Source organism: Pristiophorus japonicus, chromosome 10 (genome assembly GCF_044704955.1).
Source record: "Pristiophorus japonicus isolate sPriJap1 chromosome 10, sPriJap1.hap1, whole genome shotgun sequence".
NCBI classification, from domain to species: Eukaryota; Metazoa; Chordata; class Chondrichthyes; family Pristiophoridae; genus Pristiophorus; species Pristiophorus japonicus.
The window spans coordinates 85,853,592-85,880,374 of record NC_091986.1 but is presented as its reverse complement, the minus strand read 5'-3'; positions in this window follow the sequence as shown (position 1 = coordinate 85,880,374).

Genomic DNA, 26,783 nt, shown 5'->3' with positions numbered 1-26,783 from the left:
ATAAGGGCTTTGTGTAAGCGTGAGATGATAAAAAGCAGCTTGGTACAGAGGTCATCTGAAATGTGACTCAACAAACTAGTTAGATGTGCAAACAAAGGAGGACTACCTAAAGTCATTTACTGATAATGTTTGCAGTAACAGCTGTACATCAAAACATTACTGGCAGCTACTGAGGACATCTGTTGGGACTCCTAAATCACTCGTGATCTTGCCTAAGAATGATTACTATCTATATTACAGTCAAGGCAAATGCAGAGTTTTTGAATCGTACCACTTTTGAGTCTCAGTTTAATGATGGAGGCCGGAAAGCTTGCGAATTAAATGTAAGAGTGGTACCCTTCATAATATTGGGGCAGATGTTCAGAATGTTGAGTGTCAAGTGTAAACGCACTTTAGATAGCTTTCCAATGAGCCATGAACATTAAATATTCTGATCCAATCCATCTTACCCTATCACTGGTGAGGGAGGGGGTGGTGAAGACATCCAATTGGATATTTTGTTGCAATTATTTAAATTTGCCATTCTAATTAGCAGAAATAACGCACTTGACTAATTTGCTGATAAAGGGCACAAAATTGTAAAGGAATACAGGAAGACGACTGCATTTTAGTGAAGCTGAACAGTTTGTATTTGCAAACGGTACCTCAAATTCAAATATGAATTATTTTGCTAACAAAACAGCATTGCAAACACAAGCTAGAGACAGCCAGCAAAATGCCAGTGTTCAAATATCTGTGGTGTTGGTAATGGTTAATGTGCAGAGAAATGCTGCTCACCAAACTCCAGAGGAAGGAGGGCACATGGAGTATGAGAAAAACACAAATGGAATATAATAATAGCTTATAGCAAGTATCAACATTTAAAAGAGCACATAATTAAAAAAATCATGCATTCACACAAAAAGGCTCTCCCACTGGCCTACTGTGTAAAGGTTTAATCCAGTGTAGGACTAACATGTATAGACCAGAAGATCTCAGGTTTGTTTCCTGGTCTGTACTGAGATAGTTGAGCTTATGTGTGTGTGCATGTGCATTTTTAGATGCGTGTGTGTGCAGATCTGAGGTGAGCATGAGATCATACTGTTTTTATTCATGGTTATGTGGCCATCATCGAAAAGTTTGGCATTGGTTGCCCATCCCTCGTTGCCCTTAAGAAAGTAGTGGTGGTTGTGGGCCACTTTCTTGAACCACTGAAATCCGTGTGGTGAAGTTACTTCCACCATATTATTGTTAGGGAGTTCCGGGATTCTGATCCAGTGACAAATAAAGAATGGTGATATACAGGTATGTACAATTGGGATTGCATGTGACTTGAAGGCGAACTTGGAGGTGGTGGTGTTCCGATGTCCTTGCCCGTTTAGATGGTGGAGGTTGCAGGTTTGGGAGGTGCTGCCGAAGAAGCATTGGTGACTTGCTGAGGTCATTAGCAAACAGTTCCACTTCTGACCATATGATGGAGGGAAGGTCATTAAAGCAGCTGAAGATAGTTGGGCCGAGGATGCTGCCCTGAGGAACTCCTGCAGTGATATCCTAGGGCTGACAGGATTGGCCTCTAATAAGCATAACTATCTTTGTTTGTTCCAGTTATGACTTCAGTCAGTGGAGTTTTACCCCGATCCCCATAGACTTCACTTTTACTAGAGCTTCTCGGTGCTATACTTAGTTAAATATGCCCTGATGTTAAGGGCAGTCACCCTCACCTTCCCTCGAGAATTCAGCTCTTGTGTCCATGTTTGGACCAAGGCTGTAATGAGGTCTGGAGCCGAGTGGTCCTGGTGGAACCCAAACTGAGCAACGGTGAACAGTTACTGTTATGTAAGTGCTGCTTGACAACACTGTTGATGAATCTTTCTAACACTTTGCTGATGATTGAGAGTAGGCTAATAGGGCGATAATTGGCAAGGTTCAAATTGTCCTACTTCTTGCGGATAGGACATACCTGGGCAATTTTCGACATTGTTGGGTAGATTCCAGTGTTGTGGTTGTAATGGAACAGCTCAGTTATGATGCTCTATAATGATTGAACATCCTGTATCACACACAAAAAATGATCAATTTGGGAAAGTACCAAAGAGAATATCTACAAATGGCAGTGTAGGGAACAGTACCCCAGTCTGAAGCCCCAGGAATACAAACAAGTTTTAGAGAAGAAACATTAATAGCCAACAGCCGGAGACAAATTTGCATCTTTTATTTGCAATTTGCAAAAAAAAATGGAAATTTGTTCCAGGATATTCACCTTGTGAAGCAAGCATATGTTATCATCTTTAGGAGAGGAAACATGTCTTTGAAGTTGGCATGACAAGTTGATAAGGCTGTATGGAATCCACAGTTTTTATAAATCGAGGCAAATTACAAAAGCAAGAAAGTTATGTAGAACCTTTGTAAATCACTGTTTAAATCTCAGCTGGAGTATTGTGGCCAATCCTGGGCACCACACTTTAGGAAGGATGTCTTGGAGAGGGTGCCATGGAGATTTACCAGAAGGATACTAGGGGATTTTGGTAATGCGGAGAAATTAGTGAAGCTGGGATTGTTTTCCTTCGAGCAGAGGAGGTTATGGGGAAATTTAAAATAGGTGCTCAAAATTATGAGGGGTTTTGATTAAGTAAATAAGGAGAAACTATTTCCACTGGCAGGAAGGTTGGTAACCAGAAGACACACTTTTAAGATAACTGGCAAAAGAACCGGGGAGAGACGAGGAGAATTTGTTTTATGCAGCGAGTTGCTATGATCTGGAATGCACTGCCTGAAAGTTTTGTGAAAGCAGATTCAATAGCAATTTTCAAAAGGAAATTGGATATATATGTGAAAATGAAAAAGTTGCAGAGCTATGGGGTAAGAGCAGGGGCATGGGACTAATTGGATAGCTCTTTCAAAGAACCTATACAGGTACAATGGGCCTAAGAAGATACAAGCCTAGGTGTATGTGTAACAACACGTGGGAGGAACAGGGAAACAGAAGGGGGAAGGAATTTTAAAATTCCTTCAGTGAGAAAATAAGGGACAGTAAAGTTTAAAGCTTAACATATTGTGTAGGACAAAGTTTAAAGGAAGGAATGATATGGAACTCATGAGGGAGGCTAATGGTCACCAGGAAAGGCCTTTACAGGAAAGGTTAAAAGGTTTAAGGAAGAGAAAAATTGAACTGAGCAATTGAAAGAAAGGTTAAGTGAAAAAAACATATTTTCAGGATCTTCTAAGAAGATTGGAGAGAAATCACAGTACAAAACAATATAAAGAACTTAGGAAGCTGACTGCAACATTGGAACAAAATCAAAGAAGTAATGGAGATGAGAGGGGAATTTGAATCACTAAGGCTTTCACAAGACTTGATCATTGAGTTATACCAATGCATACGGCAAATAGCTGTTTAACCCTTAAACTGCTGACATGCGCAGTGAAACTCCAATTGAGTCAATTGTTTTTGTTTCACATCACACACTGATGCTGAAATCTATCTGTATAATTCAAAGTGTTACATGCATTGCATGCTGTACCAAATATGTAGGTCACACTCCGAGGGTGACAGATAGGTGCAGATAGTACAAAAAGTGATCCGTCATACTTTTATGATTGGGTCAAATAGCCACCATCTGTTTAGTTAACTACGCTAATTTATTCAACTATCTGACAGCTAGGAAAGCTACAATTACCTAAAGGGCTCCGTGCCCTTTACAAGCTCTGAGTATGCAGGGGCCATCGGTGCTCCCTAACAACCTGGACATTTCTGCTCTGATTTGTTTTTGTGAGTGTTTTGTATTTCTTTTTGCTGCTCCACTATGCTTTTGAGGGAGCTTGCACTTGAGTTGTGCTCCTCTCCTGTATATTATTCTCATAAACATTATATGCAGGTATGTGCAGGTGCAGCTATTGTTCAATTTTTTTTAAAGAACAAGGAAGTTGGATTAATAGAATCAAATTCTTCTTAATGCCATTTGGAACCAAGGGAATATTCACCTGGTGATTATACTTTGAAGGGAAATAAGTGTCACCATTCACATTGTGCTACTGGCAGTATACATCTGTACCCCTTTAATCTGTGCCAATGTTACAGATTTAGCCTGCGCCGTGGCATTTTCATCTGCAGCCACTGCTTATCACATGGTGAGCATCCAGTTCTCAAACAGGGAAGCCGGGAACAAAGGCGTTATGTTCGTGCTTCTTTCACATGCAGATAGTAAAAATTGGGGAAGGGAAACGGAAAGCAGGCATGTTTAACCCTTGAATTATTTTTTGAAAAAAGTTTTTAAAATTGTCATTGTAAAAAAACAAAATTAATAATATGGTCTGTAATTACCCTGTATAATAATGTAAAATAAACTGAAGCATGAGCGAATTCAGAACCTGGACAAAATCAACAATTCTTATCTCAGACATAGTGCAAAATATCAATGCACTGCACTGCTTGAAGTGTTGCATAATGAAAGAAAGAACTTGAATTTATATAGCACCTTTCATAATCTTACGATGTCCCAAATCACTTAGCCAATTAAGCATTTTTTAAATGTAGTCACTGTTGTAATCATAGAATTCTACAGCACAAAATAAGGCCTGTCGTGCTTGTACCAGTTCTTTGAAAGGGCAATCCCATTCACCACCTTAAACATTCACTCCCTCAACCACTGGTACACCGTGGCTGCAGTGTGTACTATCTGCAAGATGCACTGCAGCAACTCGCCAAAGCTTTTCCTGCACCAACTCCCAAACTCTCGAGCTCTACCACCTAGAAGGCCAAGGGCAGCAGGCGCATGGGAACACCATCACCTCCAAGTTCTCCTCCAAGTCACACACTTGGAAATATATCGCTGTTCCTTCAAAATCCTGTAACTCCCTCCCTAAAGCATTGTGGGTGTACCTTCACCACACAGACTGCATCGTTTCAAGTAGGAAGCTCACCACTACCTTCTCAAGGGCAATTAGGTGTCTCCTTTACCTTTCTTCTGCCCCCTCTACCCTCCAGTTTTCTAGAGGCTGTATTGTTTAATTACATGTATCGAGTAGAGTGAGCTGTGTCCTGAAGGTAATGCTGTTATTTAGTTGGTAAGCAGGAATGTGGAAAATGAACAGCTACCAATAAAGGTGTAGATTAATGGCATAGATACCTGGCAGCATGTATTTGCAACAGCAGATTTCTGATCGGTACCCTTGGGGGACAAGATCAGATTTCTGATTGGTCCCCTTGGACGACAGACATATCCAACAGTTTGTCTGGAATGTGTAATGTGATCCTTCCTGTTGGAGAGTAATCAAGGTATCTGCAATTTGTAATTTGATCCAGTCATTGGCCCCAAGTTTCCACACGATAAAAAACGGGCGCCCCTCCAAGCTGGGCGCCCGTTTTTCGCGCTGAAAACGACGCCGGAAAAAAAACGCGCGATTCTGGAGCGCCCTGCAGCTCCATGTCTGCTTGGCGCGGCGCCCAGGGGGGCGGAGCCTACCACTCGCGCCGATTTTGTAAGTGGGAGGGGGCGGGTACCATTTAAATTCGTTTTTTTCCTGCCGGCAACCCTGCGCGTGCGCGTTGGAGCGTTCGCGCACGCGCAGTGTGAAGGAAACATTGGCACTCGGCCATTTTTGTAGTTCTTTGTAGCTGTTTAATTTTTGAACATTTTTTAATAAAAGCACATTGCCATCAGCACTGAGGCTTCTTGCAGCAGTGAGAAGGCTGCAGGAAGCCTCAGAAAGTTGAGGCAGTCGTTTCCCGATGGCCTCCCCCCCCTGCCATCGGGAATGGCTGCTCAACTTGTGAGGCTTCCTGCAGCCTTCTCACTGCCTCCTTCCCTCCCCGCCCGCCGTCGGGAACGGCTTCCTCCTCTGCCCCCCGCGGGAACGAACGGCTGGCTACTCCCCGCCGCCCCCCCCCCCGCAGGTACGAACGGCTGCCTCCTTCCCCCCCCCCCCCTCGGGAACGAACGGCTGCCTCAACTTGTGAGGCTTCCTGCAGCATTCTCCCTGGCTGAAGCACTTTCACACAGGTAGGAAGATGGTTTATTTAATCTTTTCTTTGCTTATAAATGTTTATTCAGATTGGATTTATTTGTACAATATTTGTCTAAGTATAAATAAGGATTTATTATAGAATTTAATGACTTCCCTTCCCCCCCCCACCTCGTTCTGGACGCCTAATTTGTAACCTGCGCCTGATTTTTTAATGTGTAGACAAGGTTTTTTCAGTTCTACAAAAATCTTCACTTGCTCCATTCTAAGTTAGTTTGGAGTATGTTTTCACTGTGGAAACTTTGAAATCAGGCGTCAGTGGCCGGACACGCCCCCTTTTGAAGAAAAAATTCTGTTCCAAAGTGAAACTGTTCTAACTGACTAGAACTGCAGAAAAAAAACTGTGGAGAATTGCGATTTCTAAGATAGTCCGTTCTCCACCAGTTGCTCCTAAAAATCAGGCGCAAATCACGTGGAAACTTGGGCCCACTGTCACAGGCAGGCTCTAGAGCTCACAATGGTAACACTACTGCTTTCAGAGAACAGACAGGGCTCACCCAGGTTAGGAGCACTCACAGTGCTCACATGACTAAGATCAGATAGGGAGGGGTGAGGCCGCGAAGAAATTTCGACATGAGGATGGGAATTTTAAAATGAAGGTTTTGGTGGATTATGAGCAAATATATGTCAACGAGCACAGAAGTAATGGTGAATGGGACTTTCTGCGTGTTGGGTTATGTGCAGCAGAGTTTTGGATGAGCTCGAGTTTATTGAAAGTGGAAGATGGGAGGCTGACCAGGAGAACATTGGAACAGACAAGTCCAGTAAATAACACATAAATAATGGGGCATAAATCCTGGCCTCCCGGGGTCCATACGGAATGTGTACAGACCCGGGAAGGCATTGCAAAAGCCGGTTTTTGGCGCACAATGCGCATTCGCCAAAATCCGGCTTTTCCGTATCCCCACAGCCAAGTCATTCGCATGGGCAAGATTGTGGTATTTGCCGATATCTTGCCCAGCGACTGTCCTGAAAACTCGTGCCCAGTAAAAGCAGGCGCATAGCTTACTTTTACCAGCGTAAGAGTTTTAAAATATACAAAAATATAGTAAAATAAAATTAAAAAAACACATTTTAATGTTAAAAACCCTGCCCACTAAGATAAGTTTATTTTAAACCATAATTAAAAAACTTTTTTAAAAATCGGAAAAATATATATTATTTTTCTAAGACATTAACTTTAATTTAAATTAATCTTAAATATGTGATGTATTTTTCCAATTTTTTTATTTGTGTTTGGGTGTTTCTCAATCATAATAATGAAAATTTCTACTTACGGAGTTCCCGTTATTATGAATGAGAAAATACTGTACCTGGATTGTCTGCCAGTGCCATGTGACTCCAGCTCCGGCATACGGACGTCCCGACATGCACACATTCCGATATGCAGAGAGAGGAGGCCTCAGGACCGGGATCTCTGATAGGTGCAGCAGGATAAGGTAGGTGCTCATCCTTTTTACCATTTTATGTCAAGCGCCCACGGGAAGCAGAGGATTTCAGGGATGTAATGTTTTGCACATTGTAGGGCCAACACAGAATATGCTCTCATTTTTAAAAATTCATTTATTTATTGCTCATCTCTATTTGTCCTTGAGAGGGTGGTAGCAATGTTCCCTGCCACACGGCGCTGTGCAACTCCCATGCAGCCAGCTCCACCAGCATTTAAACAGGAAAAACCAAGGCTGCGTGGGTTTTTGAACACGGGTCTTTGGGTGGTAGTGAGTGGCCTTCTTGAACTGCTGCAGCTTTTGGGGGTGGGGGAGGAGAGGGAGAATGTGGTGCAGGAGTAAAGGGAGAGGATGTGGAATAACCCGATCCAGACATAACATCTTCCCATCTGGATCATGTTCTTGCTCTCATTCCCCCAACCCCTCCCCGCCCACCAGCCTTTAGACCTGGATCACACTCTTCCCCTCTCTCCACAGGTATCCACGTGCTCCCCACCCAAACAAGTTTTTGCCCTCCAGCTCCCCGAGTTCCTGACCTTCTCCTCTCCCCCGCTGTGAGCACCCACCCTGTGTGAGCTCCATTCTCCCGTGTGAGCGCTACATTCCCCGTGAGCTCCTCTCCCGCCACCCCCGACGTGAGCTCCCCTTCCCCCTGTGAGATCCTTTCTCCCCCTGTGAGCTCCTCTCCCCCACTGTGAGCTCCTCTCTCCCCCTGTGAGCTCCTCTCCCCGCTGTGAGCTCCTCTCTCCCCCTGCGAGCTCCTTTCTCCCACTGTGAGCTCCTCTCTCCCCCTGTGAGCTCCTCTCCCTCTGTGAGCTCCTCTCTTCCCGCTGTGAGCTCCTCTCTCCCACTGTGAGCTCCTCTCTCCCCGCTGTGAGCTCCTTTCTCCCCCTGTGAGCTCCTCTCCCCAACCCCCCGAGAGCTCCTCTCTCCCCCTGTGAGATCCTTTCTCCCCCTGTGAGCTCCTCTCCCCCTGTGAGCTCCTCTCTCCCCCTGTGAGCTCCTCTCCCCCTGTGAGCTCCTCTCCCCCCTGTGAGCTCCTCTCCCCTGTGAGCTCCTCTCCCCTCTGTGAGCTCCTCTCCCCCTGTGAGCTCCTCTCCCCCCTGTGAGCTCCTCTCCCCTGTGAGCTCCTCTCCCCTCTGTGAGCTCCTCTCCCCTCTGTGAGCTCCTCTCCCCCTGTGAGCTCCTCTCCCCCTGTGAGCTCCTCTCCCCCCTGTGAACTCCTCTCCACCCCCTGTGAGCTCCTTTCCCCCCTGTGAGCTCCTCTCCCCCTGTGAGCTCCTCTCCCCTGTGAGATCCTTTCTCCCCCTGTGAGCTCCTTTCTCCCCCTGTGAGCTCCTCTCCCCTCTGTGAGCTCCTCTCCCCCCTGTGAGCTCCTTTCTCCCCCTGTGAGCTCCTTTCTCCCCCTGTGAGCTCCTCTCCCCCCTGTGAGCTCCTCTCTCCCCCTGTGAGCTCCTCTCTCCCCCTGTGAGCTTCTCTCCCCCCTGTGAGCTCCTCTCTCCCCCCTGTGAGCTCCTCTCTCCCTCTGTGAGCTCCTCTCCCCCCTGTGAGCTCCTCTCTCCCCCCTGTGAGCTCCTCTCTCCCCCTGTGAGCTCCTCTCTCCCCCTGTGAGCTCCTCTCTCCCCCTGTGAGCTCCTCTCCCCGCTGTGAGCTCCTCTCTCCCCCTGTGAGCTTCTCTCCCCCCTGTGAGCTTCTCTCTCCCCCTGTGAGCTCCTCTCTCCCACTGTGAGCTCCTCTCTCCCCCTGCGAGCTCTTTTCTCCCACTGTAAGCTCCTCTCTCCCGCTGTGAGCTCCTCTCCCTCTGTGAGCTCCTCTCTTCCCGCTGTGAGCTCCTCTCTCCCACTGTGAGCTCCTCTCTCCCCGCTGTGAGCTCCTTTCTCCCCCTGTGAGCTCCTCTCCCCAACCCCCCGAGAGCTCCTCTCTCCCCCTGTGAGATCCTTTCTCCCCCTGTGAGCTCCTCTCCCCCTGTGAGCTCCTCCCCCTGTGATCTCCTCTCCCCCTGTGAGCTCCTCTCCCCCCTGTGAGCTCCTCTCCCCTGTGAGCTCCTCTCCCCTCTGTGAGCTCCTCTCCCCCTGTGAGCTCCTCTCCCCCTGTGAGCTCCTTTCTCCCCCTGTGAGCTCCTTTCTCCCCCTGTGAGCTCCTCTCCCCCCTGTGAGCTCCTCTCTCCCCCTGTGAGCTTCTCTCCCCCCTGTGAGCTCCTCTCTCCCCCCTGTGAGCTCCTCTCTCCCTCTGTGAGCTCCTCTCCCCCCTGTGAGCTCCTCTCTCCCCCTGTGAGATCCTTTCTCCCCCTGTGAGCTCCTCTCCCCCTGTGAGCTCCTCTCTCCCCCTGTGAGATCCTTTCTCCCCCTGTGAGCTCCTCCCCCTGTGAGCTCCTCTCCCCCTGTGAGCTCCTCTCCCCCCTGTGAGCTCCTCTCTCCCCCTGTGAGATCCTTTCTCCCCCTGTGAGCTCCTCCCCCTGTGAGCTCCTCTCCCCCTGTGAGCTCCTCTCCCCCCTGTGAGCTCCTCTCTCCCCCTGTGAGATCCTTTCTCCCCCTGTGAGCTCCTCTCCCCCTGTGAGCTCCTCCCCCTGTGAGCTCCTCTCCCCCTGTGAGCTCCTCTCCCCCTGTGAGCTCCTCTCCCCCCTGTGAACTCCTCTCCACCCCCTGTGAGCTCCTTTCCCCCCTGTGAGCTCCTCTCCCCCTGTGAGCTCCTCTCCCCCTGTGAGATCCTTTCTCCCCCTGTGAGATCCTTTCTCCCCCTGTGAGCTCCTCTCCCCCTGTGAGCTCCTCTCCCCTCTGTGAGCTCCTCTCCCCCCTGTGAGCTCCTTTCTCCCCCTGTGAGCTCCTTTCTCCCCCTGTGAGCTCCTCTCCCCCCTGTGAGCTCCTCTCTCCCCCTGTGAGCTTCTCTCCCCCCTGTGAGCTCCTCTCTCCCCCCTGTGAGCTCCTCTCTCCCTCTGTGAGCTCCTCTCCCCCCTGTGAGCTCCTCTCTCCCCCTGTGAGCTCCTCTCTCCCCCTGTGAGCTCCTCTCCCCGCTGTGAGCTCCTCTCTCCCCCTGTGAGCTTCTCTCCCCCCTGTGAGCTTTTCTCTCCCCCTGTGAGCTCCTCTCTCCCCTGTGAGCTCCTCTCTCCCCCTTTGAGCTCCTCTCCCCCCGCTGTGAGCTCCTTTCTCCCCCTGTGAGCTCCTCTCCCCCACCCCCCGAGAGCGCCTCTCTCCCCCTGTGAGCTCCTCTCCCTCTATGAGCTCCTCTCCCTCCCGTGAGCTCCTCTCCCCCCCGTGAGCTCCTCTCCCCCTGTGAGCTTCTCTCCCCCCCCGAGAGCTCCTCTCCCCCCATGAGCCCCTCCCTCCCTGTGAGCTCCTCTCCCCCTGTGAGCTCCTCTCCCCGCTGTGAGCTCCTCTCTCCCCCTGTGAGCTCCTCTCCCCATTGTTAGCGCCTCTCTCCCCCTGTGAGCTCCTCTCTCCCCCTGTGAGCTCCTCTCCCCACTGTTAGCGCCTCTCTCCCCCTGTGAGCTCCTTTCTCCCCCTGTGAGCTCCTATCCCCACCCCCCGAGAGCTCCTCTCTCCCCCCGTGAGATCCTCTCTCCCCCTGTGAGCTCCTCTCCCCCCTGTGAGCGCCTCTCTCCCCCTGTGAGCTCCTCTCCCCCCTGTGAGCGCCTCTCTCCCCCTGTGAGCTCCTCTCCCCCCTGTGAGCTCCTCTCCCCCCTGTGAGCTCCTCTCTCCCCCTGTGAGCTCCTCTCTCCCCTCTGTGAGCTCCTCTCCCCCTGTGAGCTCCTCTCCCCCCTGTGAGCTCCTCTCTCCCCCTGTGAGCTCCTCTCTCCCCTCTGTGAGCTCCTCTCCCCCTGTGAGCTCCTCCCCCCACCCCACTGTGAGGAGCATTGACTCGATTCAATATTACTTAGCCTGAATGTAAAAGCTACTGATTCTCTTTTGTGCTGCGTTGGCATCTGTGATATATTCACAGAGCACAGCATGCACAGCTTCTAACATGGCAGGCAGCTCTGGCGGAAGCCTCCGAACATGCCTGGTTCTGTTTATTATTAACTCTGTAGTTGCAGGAAACAATACGTCCACATCCAGTGTGGAACTACAAACATTATAAGCTTACAGACATTATACTTCTCTCTCCTTAATGAAGAAGTTATTACAACAAAGTTCATACATAACTTGCATGTTTATGCATAACACAGGATATAGGCTTATTTTTTCCATATTTACAAATTTAACTTAACTACTTGTTTTCTGTTTCGAAGAGGATACCTTCGCTCTCGAACAGAACCTTCCAAACATGGTGTCGATTTCACACTCATTCGAGGCTCATCCTGAGGAACGTTTTCCTCCACGGAATTTCCTTGATTTTCATTTGATCTCACTCTAACTTCAGGCTCTTTGTTTTCCTGATTCGGACTCAGACTTACATTCTGATTTTCTTTTGGATTTATTTCCAGTACATTAGATGTAGGATATGCTACCGGTATATCAAAACTATCTGATGAGTCAGAAATAATTGAATCATTCCCCCTTCAACTCCTTCCATGTCTGTAGGTAAAATATGATCAATGTGAACAAACCTAACCTGTTCATTATCAAACATCTTTACCAAATATGTGCGAGGACCACATATCTTCACCACTCTTCCTAGTAACCACTTTAACCATTTATGGTGATGGTTCTTCACTCTCACCTTCTGGTTTAATTTCACACTTCTCTCTTTTACTCTACCTCTATCATGATTCTCTTTCTGACTTAATTGTGTCTCTTCTATGGACTGTGCCAAATTTGGTTTTTAACAATGAGAATCTGGTTCGTGGCTGTCATTTGAGAAACAACTCTGCTGGTGTTCTACCAGTAGTGTGAGGTGTATTGTGATATGTAATCAAAAAATTAGCCAATTTGTGATCCAATGACAACTGTCGTTTCCTTGGATTTGGATCTAACATTTGTTTTATCAGGGCACGTTTTACAATTTGTACAGTGTGCTCTGCTGCACCATTCGAAGCAGGATGGTATGGTGGAACCTTGGCACGTTTCACACCATTTTTGCTCGTGAACTGTGCAAATTTTTCTGAACGAAATTGTGGTCCATTATCTGAAATAATTTCATCTGGGAGAACAAATGAAGAAAATAAACATCGCAAAATGTCCAATGTTTTACTTGTTGTTATTTTCCACATTGGAAACACCTCAACCTACTTCGAATGGCCATCAATCACAATGAACAATTGTTGTCCTTCCAACTCAGCAAAATCAATACGTAGCCTTTGCCACACCCTGGGAGGCCATTTTCATGGCTGTAATGGTACTGGTGGTGGTTGCTTGCTTACCGATTGACATGCCATACACTGACTCACGATGTACTCTATATCTTTATCAAGACCTGGCTACCATAAATAACTGCGTGCAAAACTCTTGGTCAAGCACATTCCCAGGTGCTGGTCATGGAGGTCTCCTAATAATTTGGACCTGAATTTATTTGGTATAACCATTCTTGCACCCCATATTATACAATCTTTATCGACTGATAATTCATTCCTATAAATGAAGAATGGATGAATATCTTTGTCTGTTACTTGGTTTGGACATCCAGTTACAATATAATCATACACCTTTAACATCACTGGGTCACGTTTGGTTGCTCTACCAATCTCTTCAGCTGTGACTGGAAGTTCATCAATGTATGAAAAATAAAATACTTCTTCCCTATCCAGTGTAACTTGTGATGGGGAAGGCAATCTAGACACAGTATCAGCATTACTGTGATCAGCTGATCGTCTGTATTCAATATCATATGTATATGCTGACAAAATCAAAGCCCATCTCTGCATTCGGGCTGCAGCTAATGTTGGAACTGGGGACTTTGGATGGAGGATTAGGGGCTTATGGTCCATAACAGTGGTAAACTTATGACCATACAAGTATTTGTGGAACTTCTTGACCCCAAAAATTAATGCCAAAGCTTCCCTTTCAATTTGCGCATAATTACTCTTACTGGCACTGAGAGTGCGTGAAGCAAAAGCAATTGGTCTCTCCTCCCCACTACATGATACATGAAAGATTACTGCCCCAACTCCATATGGAGAGGCATCACATGCTAGCTTAATCTCCTTAGATATGTCATCGTGTACTAACATGGTGCTCTCTACCAATTTGCTCTTACACTCCTTGAATGATGTATCGCATTATTTTGACCTCTTCCAATGGACCTGTTTATTCAATAGGTCATTCAGCCAAATTTGGTAGGAACTTCCCATAATGGTTCAAAAGACCCAAAAATAAACGAAGTTCAGTCACATTCCTGGGAGTGGGTGCATTTCTAATTGCATCCAATTTTTCCATGGTTGGATGTAAACCAACTTTGTCTACTCTGTACCCTAAGTACTCCACTGAGTTTTTAAATAACTCACACTTACGAGCAGTCACTCATACTCTGTGCTTCTCTAGCTGTTTGAGAACTTCATTCAATATGTTATTCTGAATTTGCCTATTTGGTGCTGAAATTACCCCTTCAATACCTTGCAAAATCTGGTTCAGCACCCCTTGGAATATGGCCGGGACACTCCAAACAGTAGCCTATTAAATTGATATAGGCCTAGATGAGTATTTATAGTCAAACATGACTTGGACTCCTCATCTAGTTCAAGCTGTAAGTCGGCCTTTGTAAGATCCAGTTTTGAGAAGATCTGACCACCTGTCAGAGATGTGAAGACATCTTCTATATTCGGCAATGTATTGGGGACATTACCCTCCAGAACCTGGTTTATGGTTACTTTATAATCACCACACAATCTTACCTTACCATCGGACTTAGGTACAACAATAATGGGTGTAGCCCAATTACATCGATCTATCTTACAAATAATGTTCTCAATCTCTAGTCTCTTAAGTTCTTGCTCAACTTTCTCCTTGACTGCATATGGCATGGAACATGGCTTGTAGTAAACTGATCTAGTGTCCTTCTGTACCCTGACACTCGCCTTGAAGCCTTGGATCGGACTGCTCGTTTTGCAGAACACCTTCGGATACTTCTTGATAACCTCATCCGTTGATGAAAATCTTGCTTCCACACAGAAAATCTCACTCCAATCCAGCTTCAGTGAGCTCAACCAATTTCTTCCTAGTAAGGCAGGCTTGTCTCCTTTCACTACTATTAGAGGTAAGTTCTGAAATTGATACTTGCATTTCACCGGTACGGTGATACGACCTACCACAGGAATTTTCTCTCCCGAGTCGCCTCACAGCTCCATCTTGGCTTTCTCCAATGGGAACTCACGCAATTTGTCGAGGTATAGCGACTCCGGTACTACACGCACGATGCACCCGTGTCAATTTCCATTGGTATCTTGAATCCCGCAACATCTATGTGGATTTTGATACTTTCTGAATTGCTGTCCGTTAACCTCGTGCTCCTGATGACGTGTAACTCTAACATCTCCACTTCCTGTTGTTGTTCTTCCATGTTATGTAGTCTCTTGGGATTTCTACTCATAGCTTTTCATGCTGGACTCATAGCTTTGAAAACTGGTTTATCCTTCAGTCGGCATGCCTTCGCAAGATGCCCAGTCTTTCTGCAGAAGAAACACTCTGCCTTCGCCAATGGACAACTTTAAGCAATGTGTTGTCCCAGGCACCTATAACACGACTTCGATGCTCTGTTAGAATTTCCAGTTTCTGAGACTTTGATTGTGCCCCCATCGCCTTTTACTTTGAATCTGCAGGCGATTTACCTCGATTGACTGACGATCGTAATTATTATTTAATTCTCAGGAATATTGTTCGGCCATGCCCATTAATCTCGCTGTCTGACAAGCAAGCTCAAAAGTCAAGTCATCCGTCGTCAATAACTTTCTTCTGATCGTATAATTTTTCACCCCACAAACAAAACAATCCCACAATGCTCGGTTTTGAAAGTTTCCGAAATTACAGTGAATAGATAGCTTCTTTAATGCTGCAATATAATCACTGATAATTTCATCAATCTTTTGATTTCGTAAACCGAAATGATAGCTTTCAGCAATTTCTAACAGTTTGGGGTTATAGTGCTGCTCCAGTTTCATTAAAATCTCTTTAAGCATTGTGTCCTTTGGCTCATCAGGCACAAGCAGATTTACCAGAGTTTCAAACAATTCCGGTCCAGCTTCCGATAAGAAAATCACCCTCTTTCGTTCCAATATCACCTGACTCTGGACTGCATTGTCTGGAACTTCGATTATGTTATTTGCAGTGAAATGCATTTCTAGCCGATCCACATACACTTTAAAACGTTCCCGGTCATGTCTATATTCACCCAAATGTCCCATTACACCTGCGGGTGCTGCCATTTTAATTTCTAGCTGTTCACACAATGTGCTGTATTTTACCTCGGATTTTGTAGCTTTTTGCAAAGCTTCCAAAGTCTCTCTGTTGGCTGGCTGAATCCTTCATGAACAAAGTTTCAGCTTTAAATCATCCAAAAAATCCCATCTTGCCGCCAAAGGTGATATACTCACAGAACACAGCACACACAGCTCCTAACATGGCAGGCAGCTCTGTCGGAAGCCTCCAGAACATGCCTGGTTCTGTTTATTATTAACTCTGCAGTTGCAGGACACAATACATCCACATCCACAGTGTGGAGCTACAAACATTACAAGCTTACAGACATTACAGCATCTTTTTCTCATTATTACAGTGAAAGCTGTAAATTCGGAATACCTAAGGAACTTGTATCAGGTGACTTTTATTTGCATGTGTCCTTATTTTCAAAATGATCATCATATGTACAGTAAACCCTGATGAGCCAAATATCCCCAGATTTGTTGTATTTCCTGCAGCATTCTTTCCTTTTTTTCCATCACCTGGGATCGTGCCTATTTCGGGAGCCAAGCAAGCGGGATGTGATTTCAGTTAATTTTCCGTTCATTGGGTTTCCCAGTTCATTGCCAACCTGGGCTCCATTTCTATTGAGGGAGGGATGTCCTGATCGTGGGATCTGCATCATTGGGTGCCTTCATAGGCCGAGGTGGCTGTGTAGGGTCAGAATGGCTGGCAGTTCTCAGCCAAATTGAGGGAGTGGATTAATGACCTGCAGACCCCTATCTGAGACCCCCTCCCTCTGTGCGCTGCAACTACTAATGTTTGAAATGCTGGGGGTGTTGTTGCCAACTCTGGTTGGTGGCATTTCTGGAGGTTTTATCACGTGATATTCTGACCGCTTGTTATTTGACCATGTGATGCCCAATCATTAGCCATCTAATCATGTGATATCTGATCACCTGATTTTAACAAATGTTATTACATTTACCTTCTAATGGTTGGGACTCCTGTAGTTGAGTATTTTTGCTCACCACCTTGCTGCTGGCTCTGTGGGAAATGTTGAATCCAAACCCACCTCATTCCCCAGTCTCCATTTCTCCCCATTTCCCCCCACCCCCGGCCACCCACAATTAATAATTTTTCACAGTGCTGCCATGTGCAAAGAAAAAGAGTTAGGACGAAACCACAGAAGTAAAGCAGTGAACAAAAAGGTAAAAACTAATCAGAAGCATCACAGGCAATCGCTGACAGTCATTCAGAAATAGAAAATACCTGCTTCATATAAAAGTAAACGGGGATGAGGTGAGCTTCGTGTCAAATGATGTGACAATTCTGCTACAGTTTAGAGATATATCAGCGGTTGACTTGAAAGAAATTACTGATGCGTGAAACTTTATGGAAATTGAGCAGCAAGCTGGTTCAAAGCTCAGATGACTGAAAAGCACAGTTGAGCTGTTTCCATCTGGTTCAGATATACCTCAGTTGGTAAGTTTATATGTGTCAGTTGAGGCTCTGTGGTTAGCATTCTTGCCTCTGAATCAGAAGGTTGTGGGTTCAGATCCCCCTCCAGAGATTTAAGCAAAAGAAATCTAGGTTCACACTGTAGAGCAGTACTGAGGGAATGCTGCTCTGTTGGAGGTGCCATCTTTTTGTTGGAAGCCCATGGACAAAGTTGATGCCCATGGAATAAAACTGACAATGGCAGCATGGATTCAAAATTGGCTAAGTGACAGGAAACAGAGAGTAGCGGTAAAAGGTTGTTTTTCGGACTGGAGGAAAGTATCAGGACCACTGCTTTTCTTGATATATGTTAATGACTTGGAACTGGGTGTACAGAGCACAATTTCAAAATTTACAGATGACCCAAAACTTGGAAGTATAGTGAACAGTGAGGAGGATAGCGACGCTGGGCTCAACCTCCAATCACTACCTGGGATCCTGTGACACCAGTTTTATCACCTTCTATGGTTCCGTCACACTCTCAGGCTGGCTCGCGCTGCTCCCTGCAGTGGCTAGCTCCTGCTCTGCTCCTGCTCCACTACTGTTTCCATCCAGGTCAGGTCTACCAACGCTGCGCTGGGTCCTGGGGCTCTCCTCCTGCTGACGACTGCTGGACGGACCACTGCCTAACTCGTTCTGTCATCACCATCAACATTGCCCCAAAACAGCGACGGCAACAGAAACAATGCCGCAGGAAAATCAACGCCGGAGCACTCAAAGATCCTGCTAAGGAAGCCCTATTCAGCCAGCGCCTTTGTACCAACCTGACAACTCCCAGTGACCGAGAGATGCAGAGTGTCCACTGTGCCTGGTCTGCCCTCAAGGCTTCCATAATTAGCACCTGCAGAGAGGCACTCGGTCACTCGACCAGGAAACACCAAGACTGGTTTGAAGAGAACAACCAGGAGATCCAGGAGCTAATATGCTGCAAGCGCAAGGCATTCTTGGACTGGAAACAATAACACAACTCGAGGGCAAGAAAGCAGCTCTACAGATGCCTGAAGGCCGTGTTCCAACAGAAAACACGCGACCTAAAAAACAGATGATGGGTGGAGAAAGCACAAGAAATCCAGCAGCTAGCTGGCAACCACGGCGTGCAAAGATTCTTTAGCGCAGCCAAACACCCAAGGCTCTATGCCACTGCTGGCCAAGAACAGCGATGTGCTCATCAAGGACACAGAGGCAGTCAGTGCCCACTGGGAGGAGCACTTCGAGGATCTCCTTAACCGATAGTCTGTCTTCGACGTGAGTGTCCTCGACTCCATCCCACAGCATGCCACCTGCCACCATCTCAGCACAACCCCAGCATGGCACGAAGGTGAAAAGGCCATCCGACATCTGAAGAACAACAATGCATCAGGAGCAGATGGAATCCCCGCCGAAGCACTAAAACATGGCGGAGAAGCACAACTGGCACGGATTCATGACCTCATCTCTCTTATCTGGAAGGAGGAGACCATGCCAGGAGATCTCAGAGACGCTATAATCATGACCATCTTCAAGAAAGGTGACAAGTCCGACTACGGTAAACACAGAGAAATCTCCCTGCTGTCGACCACAGGGAAAATCATCGCAAGAATCCTCCTCAATCGCCTTCCCCCTGTAGCTGAAGAGCTCCTCCCAGATTTGCAATGCAGATTCCGCCCACTAAGGGGCATAATGTACATAATCTTCACCGCGCGGCAGATGCAAGAGAAATGCAGGAAACAGCACTAACCTTTGTATATGGCCTTTTGTTTTCTTCACAAAAGCCTTCGACACTATTAACCGAGAGGGATTATCGAGCGTCCTCCTCAGATTCGGCAGCCCTCAAAATTTGTCATCAGCCTCCGTTTGCTCCACGATGACATGCAAGCCGTGATTCTGACCAACGGATCCACCACAGACCCATTGCATGTTCGGACCAGGGTCAACAAGGCTGTGTCATCACACCAATGCACTTGTCAATCTTCTTTGCTGCAATGCTCCATCTCATTCTCAGCAAGTGGAATGGAGCTAAATTACAGGACAACGGGAATCTGTTCAACCTCCACCACCTCCAGGCTGGATCTAAGGTCATCCCATCCTTCGTCATCGAATTAAAGTACGCAGACGACGCTTGCAGTTGCGCACACTCAGAGGCCGAACTCCAAGCCATCGTCAACACCTTCACTGAGGCATACGAGAGCATGGGCCTTACACTAAACATCGGTAAGACAAAGTTCCTCTACCAATCTGCCTCCACCACACAGCACTGCCCCCCAGTTATCAACATCCACAATGAGATCTTGGACAATGTGGACCATTTTCCATACCTCGGGAGCCTACTGTCGACAAGGGCAGACATCGACGACGATGTCCAACACCGCCTTCAGTGTGCCAGTACAGCCTTCGGTTGCCTGAGGAAGAGAGTATTTGACGACCAGGACCTCAAACCCGGCACCAAGCTCATGTTCTACCGAACAATAGTGATACCCACCCTCCTATAGTCCTGAGTCCATGGCTCAGAGACATGGACTATGTACAGCAGGCACCTCAAAACACCGGAGAAGTACCACCAACGTTGCCTCTGAAAAATCCTGCAAATCCATTGGCAGGATAGGTGCACCGACATCAGTATCCTCGCTCAGGCCAATATCTCCAGCATCGAAACATTGACCACGCTCGATCAGCTCCGCTGGACAGGCCACATCGTACGCTTACCTGACCTGAGACTCCCAAAACAAACGCTCTACTCAGAGCTCTGACATAGCAAGTGAGCCCCAGATGGGCTTCAAGGACACCCTCAAAGCCTCCTTGAAAAAGTGCAACATCCCCATCCCCATCCCCTGGGAAACCCTAACCCAAGACCAACCAAAGTGTAGGAAAAACATCCGGGAAGGCACTGAACACCTCGAGTCTCTTTGCCGAGAGCATGCTGAAGCCAAGCGTCGACAGCGGAAGGAGCGTGCGGCAACCCAAGCATGCCAACCTCTTGTTCCTCCAACCACCTTCTGGCTCACCTGTGACAGAGACTGTAGGTCCCGCATAGGACTCTTCACTCACCTGAGGATTCATTTTTATTGTGGAAGCAAGTCATCCTCGACTCCGAGGGATTGCCTAAGAAGAAGATAAACTTCAAGAGGACATAGAGAGGCTGGTGAACTGGGCTAACACATGGCAGATAAAATTTAACGCAAAAAAGTGCAAAATGATACATTTTGGTAGGAAGAATGAGGAGAGACAATCTAAACTGAAGGGTCCAATCCTAAAAGGGGTGCCTGAACAGAGAGACCTGGGGGTATACGTGCACAATTCATTGAAGGTTGAGAAAGTGGTTAAGAAAGCATGCAAGTGCATGGACTTCATAAATAGAAATATAGGCCCCAAGTTTCCACATGATTTGCTTCTGATTTTTAGGAGCAACTGGTGGAGTATCTTAGAAATCGGAATTCTCCACATTTAAGTTTTCTGCAGTTCAAGTCAGGTGGAACAGTTTCACTTTTGAACAGAATTTTTTTTTCAAAAGGGGGCGTGTCCGACCACTGACGCCTGATTTGAAAGTTTCCACAGTGAAACCGTACTCCAAACTAACTTAGAATGGAGCAAGTGAAGATTTTTGTACACTTGAAAAAACCTTGTCTACACATTAAAAAATCAGGCGCAGGTTACAAATTAGGCGTAGGGAACGAGGTGGGGGAGGGGGGGAGGGGAAGGGAAGTCATTACATTCTACAATAAATCCTTAGTTATACTTATACAAATATTATATAAATAAATCCAACCTGAATAAAAATTTATAAGCAAAGAAAAGATGTGTGAAAGTGCTTCAGGCAGGCCTTTCAGGCAGCGGTTTCCCGATGGCAGGCAGGGAGAAGGCTGCAGGAAGCCTCAGAACTTGAGGCAGCCGTTCCCGACGGCAGGGGGGGAGGCAGGGAGAGGGCTGCAGGAAGACTCATTGCTTCAGGCAGCCGTTTGCCGTCGGGCCTGACGGACGGCAGGGGGAGAAAGCTGCAAGAAGCCTCAGTGCTGATCATGGAAGGGCAATGTGGTTTTATTAAAAAATGTTAAAAATTGAACAGCTACAAAGAATTTGAATAGTCTCAAACAAGTGCATGTGTCCCGTTTATCACAGTCTATCTTTAATTACAGAATGCACCTCCTCACCCTCACACACAGAAATAGCAAGAAAATTAAAATACAAGCCTTTGCAAGGGTTCAATAAACAAATTTTCACTTTTTCTGCAGCACTTTTTAAAATGGCCGAGTGCCAATGTTTTCTTCACACTGCGCGTGCGCGAACGCTCCAACGCGCATGCGCAGGGTTGCCGGCACGAAAAAAACTCATTCAAATTGTACCCGCCCCCTCCTACTTACAAAATCGGCACGAGTGGTAGGCTCCACCCCCTGGGCACCGCGCCAAGCAGACATCGAGCTGCAAAGCGGTCGAGAATAGCGCGTTTTTTTTCAGGCGCTGTTTTCGGCGCGGAAAACGGGCGCCCAGCTCGGAGGGGCACCTGTTTTGCCGCGTGTGGAAACTTGGGGCCATAGAGTACAAATGCAAGCAAGTTATGATGACCCTTTATAAAACATTGGTTTGGCTGGATTTTCGGGTAGTTCGCGACCGGGTTTTTGCCATGTTTTGACACTCCATGGTGAAAAATGGGGCAGCGAGCTGTTTTTCGTCCGGGCACAGTCCTCGAGTTGTTTTTTATGACGGCACTTAGAAGCACTGCCGGGAGAGCTGTGGCGGGTGTGCAACGGCTCACATTGTGACACCGGCAGAAGTTTCATCAATCACCCGACCTGTACGGCGCAAAAGGCGCCTCGCGATGACCGCCAGGGAAAACACAACGTTGCAGCCCTGCTGGTGGTGATGAGTTGGATAAACTGCAAAAAAGGTAAGTTAAAGTTTTTATTGTTTTATATTTTTGCAGCGATTTGTGTTTTAAGGGTGTTGAAATGTTTTTTGAAAGTTTTTGTGAATTTCTTTTTCCCCCTCCCAAGGCCTCTCTCGGCGCACTCCCGGCCCACACTAAAGATGGCGAGTGTCCCGATCTTGTGCCGCAAAACTAGTACAAAGCCTCCCTTTGCACTGCACCCACAGTGCAAGGCCCAAATGATGAAAGTTGCTTCACAAAGCGCAAACGTTAATTGGGTGGTAAATTTCCTGCCCTGCCTCCGTTTCGCCGCGTAAACGGCAAAGCTGAAAATCCAGCCCATTGTGTCCAATTCTGGGCACCGCACTTTAGGAAGGAAGTGAAGGCCTTAGAGAGGGTGCAGAAAAGATTTATGAAAATGATTCCATGGATGAGGGACTTCAGTTACGTTGATAGACTCGAGAAGCTGGGGTTGTTCTCCTTAGAGCAGAGGAGGTTGAGAGGAGATTTGATAGAGGTATCTCTAACCACTGCTCCAGAAAAGAAGCCTGGCATATTTTGACCTCTGGGCTTCATTTAAATCCTGCTGGGTGGGATGTTGGTGGAAGTTGGCCAAGTAGATGGCAGGATCAGCTGCCAGAGCCTTTCAGTGGGTATCTCGTGATCAGGTGTTTGCGGAGGGGGGGTGAGGGGGCGGAGGGGGCTGCTGGGCATGAGTCCACAGCTGGAAAAGCCTAAGCTTTTCTTGTGGGTTGTCGAGAAGCACTCCAGCATGTGAAGGGTTTCTGCAAAGCAGGGAGGGTTAAAATTGCCCTCACAATCTCTGCAAAATGATAAAACTACATTATAGATGCTATTGATAATATGACCAAATTAATTTGTGATATGAAAATTGCATTGATGAATAAAACCATCAATACCCGCTACTCCACAGTGACTGGGTGTATAAACTCATCCATGGAGTTCAGAAAATTAATAAAACTTTTCTTTTGCAACTCAAAGCTCTTTGAATTATTTCTGTTATTAATGCTGAATAATGATGGAATCCCCCAGGGCACATTCTTCTGCTCTGTCTTTCTTATTTTCAATGATGAGCTAGTGAGAGTGATAATTTCAAAAATAGATCTCTTCATTCGACGATGACATTCTGCAGCAAGCAGCCATTAACTGTTTGAATTCTGAAATCTCTATGGCACCAATAATAAATAGGGCCAGAATTTGCTGTGAGTGCGCCGTCATAGTTTCTTTGAAATGGACCGCAAGCTCAGGATTTCCGCATGCGCTAAATCACAAACTTGTGATCTGTCAAGTTACGACTTGACAGATGATCCGCACCGATGGGGAAATTCTCATTGCTGGTGCAGAGTTGGGCTTATTGCCCATCACTACCCAGCAATTATGTACGAAAATATTACGGCTGATACAAACAGGCACAGGGACTGTTTGCATCAGGGGATACCTCAAAAGATCGAAAGCATTGTTCGGCATGTTTTAGCTCACATAAAAGTGAAATTGGAACGTTACAACAGATGGAAGCACCTAATCTCCATTTGCATAATTTAGCGTGAGCTTTGTAGAATTGTGAAGAGCTTTTGTTGTTAGTTTGTTTTAATGTCTACACATTTGGGGCTCAATTTTCCACAATGCTATTTTTTGGCGTAGTTGAAGGATTATGCCCGTTTTTTTGGGGCCCAACTACGCCAAAAAAAAATCATCCAACTTTCCCTGTTTGAATTGTTGATTTTGACCTGCATAACCTGTCCTTTAGCTTTGGGGGTGGAGCCTAAGATCTGTGCCAAAAAAATCAGGTTGCCAGGGTAACGAGAGACGCAGGGCAGACTAGGGCTGGAAAGTGAAATATACAACACATTCTGGCCAGCTGTCAGCAACCTGCACAAGCACCTTGCACATTGCAACAGCTTACCAGCATTAAATTATTAAAGTGTATACCCCCCTCCCGGTGCTGCGTGCCGCTCCTAACCCTGGCTGAAAGGCCTCCCTCCCCCCTCTCCCCTCTCTTCTCTCTCCTCTCCCCTCCTCTCTCTTCTCCGCCCCCCCTCTCTCCTCTCCCCTTCTCTACCTCTCTGTTGCTGCTGTCCCGGTCATGGAACTGCATCTGCTGCGCTAATTCTCTTACCTGCGCCAATTTTGTTGACTGCCCTGAAGGTTTCTCCACAGTGGCCGTCCTAAGATAAATTGGAGTAAATTGGAGTCGGCCAAACTTGCTTAAAAGGCCAGAGTTGGCACAGGTGACAGGTTACGCCCCCAATGAGGTAAAAACAATCATAGCCTAAAAAAATCCTACATGTGTATTATGCTAGCACAGAAACTTTGTGGAAACTTGGAGATTTAAATTTACTCCAAAAAAAATGGTGCATGCCAAAAAACGGCGCAGATAATTGGGGAAAATTGAGCCCTTAATCTCTGTATTATTGAAGTCCTGATGTTGAAGTTTGGTGCTGTTATTTTGTCAGATTTTTTGTCAGGGGCAATGTGCATGTCACGGTTCAGTTCTTTGTATCTCATGTGGTTGTGACAGACTAAATTCAACCGATACTAAATCCAAAATAAGAATGAAATGTTAAACCTAACTATATATTTATGTCATTTCCTGATATTAAAGCTTTTAATGCAACCCTTGGCGTGTCAGGTGCCCGTGTGCACTCTCCTTTCTCCTATAAGCCTGATGCAATGATTCCCACATATCTATCAATACTGTAAGAGGAAACTCGGTGCTGCCACTGATTGGGGCACCAGACCCATGTGATCCCAGGTACACTTCTGCATACATTGCCCCCATGGAATCCGTGGGCCATTACACTGCCCTCTAGTACGCAGTGTCAAACAGCAAGTTCGCAAAGGAGGGTCCCCATAAGTTCGTATTCTATTCTATTCGTTGCTAACCACAAAATCCAGGCAATAAAAATGTTCGACAGATCTTCATATTTTGGCAGAAACATCAATAGACTGTTAGCTGGACCCATCTTTTGAGCTTTCAGTAGCCTTTATATTTAAAACATGAAATCTTGGTGACGTCTCCAGTATGATTTCCAACAGAAAGATAAACTGATCTGAAAGCATTCAATCTACAGCAAAGAAAACAGGGCAGATAACTGGACCCCTCAGAATAGTTGCCAAATTAAAATTCAAATGATGATACATAAGAGTTTTATTCAACTATCAGCTGGAGTATTGTGTCTTTAGAGAGAGAGAATTTCCACACTGTCAAATTGTGACAATATCCAGAGATGATTCTTAGAAACATGAAGCTATCAAAAAAGGAGGAAACAAATAGGATTCAACTCCTTGTTGAAACAGAGGAAGCTGCATCATAAGAACATAAGAAATAGGAGCAGGAGTAGGCCATTTGGCCACTCAAGCCTGTTCCGCTATTTAAAAGATCATGGTTGATCTGATCATAGACTCAGTTCCACTCCCCTGCCCGCTTCCTGAAACCTTTTATTCCCTTATCGCTCAAAAATCTCTCTATCTCCGCCTTAAATATATTCAATGACCCAGCCTCCACTGCTCTCTGGGGCAGAGAATTCCACAGATTTACAACCCACTGAGAGAATAAGTTCCTCCTCATCTCAGTTTTAAATGGGCAGCCCCTTATTCTAAGTCGATATCCCCTCGTTTTAGTTTCCCCTATGTGGAAATATCCTCTCTGCATCCACCTTGTCGAGCCCCCTCATTATCTTAATATGTTTCAATAAGATCACCTCTCATTCTTCTGAACTCCAATGAGTATAGGCCCAACCTACTCAACCTATCTTTATAAGTTAACCCCCTCAGCTCCAGAATAAGCCTAGTGCACCTTCTCTGAACAGCCTCCAATGCAAGTATATCCTTCCTCGGTGTGGCCTCACCAATACCCTGTATGGTTGTAGCAGGACTTCTCTGCTTTTATACCCTATCCCCCTTGCAATAAAAGCCAACATTTAATTTGCCTTCCCGATTACTTGCTGTACCTGCATACTAACTTTTTGTGTTTCATGCACAAGGACCTCTGTACTACAGCACTTTGCAATTTTTCTCCATTTAAATATTAATTTGCTTTTCTATTTTTTCTGCCAAAGTGGATAACCTCACATTTTTCCACATTATACTCCATCTGCCAACTTAACTTGTCTATATTTCTTTGCAGATTTTTTGTGTCCTTCTCACAATTTGCTTTCCCACCCATCTTTGTATCATCAGCAAACTTGGTTACATTACACTCAGTCCCTTCATCCAAGTCATTAATATAGATTGTAAATAGTTGAGGCTCCAGCATGCATCCCTGTGGCACCCCACTAGTTACTGTTTGCCAACAAGAAAATTACCCATTTATCCCGACTCTCTGTTTTCTGTTCGTTCGCCAATCCTCTCTCCATGCTAATATATTACCCCCAACCCCGTGAACTTTTATCTTGTGCAGTAACCTTTTATATGGCACCTTATCGAATGCCTTCTGGAAATCCAAATACACCACATCCACAGGTTCCCCCTTATCCAACCTGCTCATTACATCCTCAAAGAACTCCAGCAAATTTGTCAAACATGACTTCCCTTTCATAAAACCATGTTGACTCTGCTTGATTGAATCATGCTTTTCCAAATGTCCTGCTACTGTTTTCTTAACAATGGACTCCAGCATTTTCCCAATGACAGATGTTAGACTACCTGGTCTATAGCTCCCTGCTTCCTGTCGGCCTCCTTTTTTAAATAGGGACGTTACATTTGCGGTTTTCC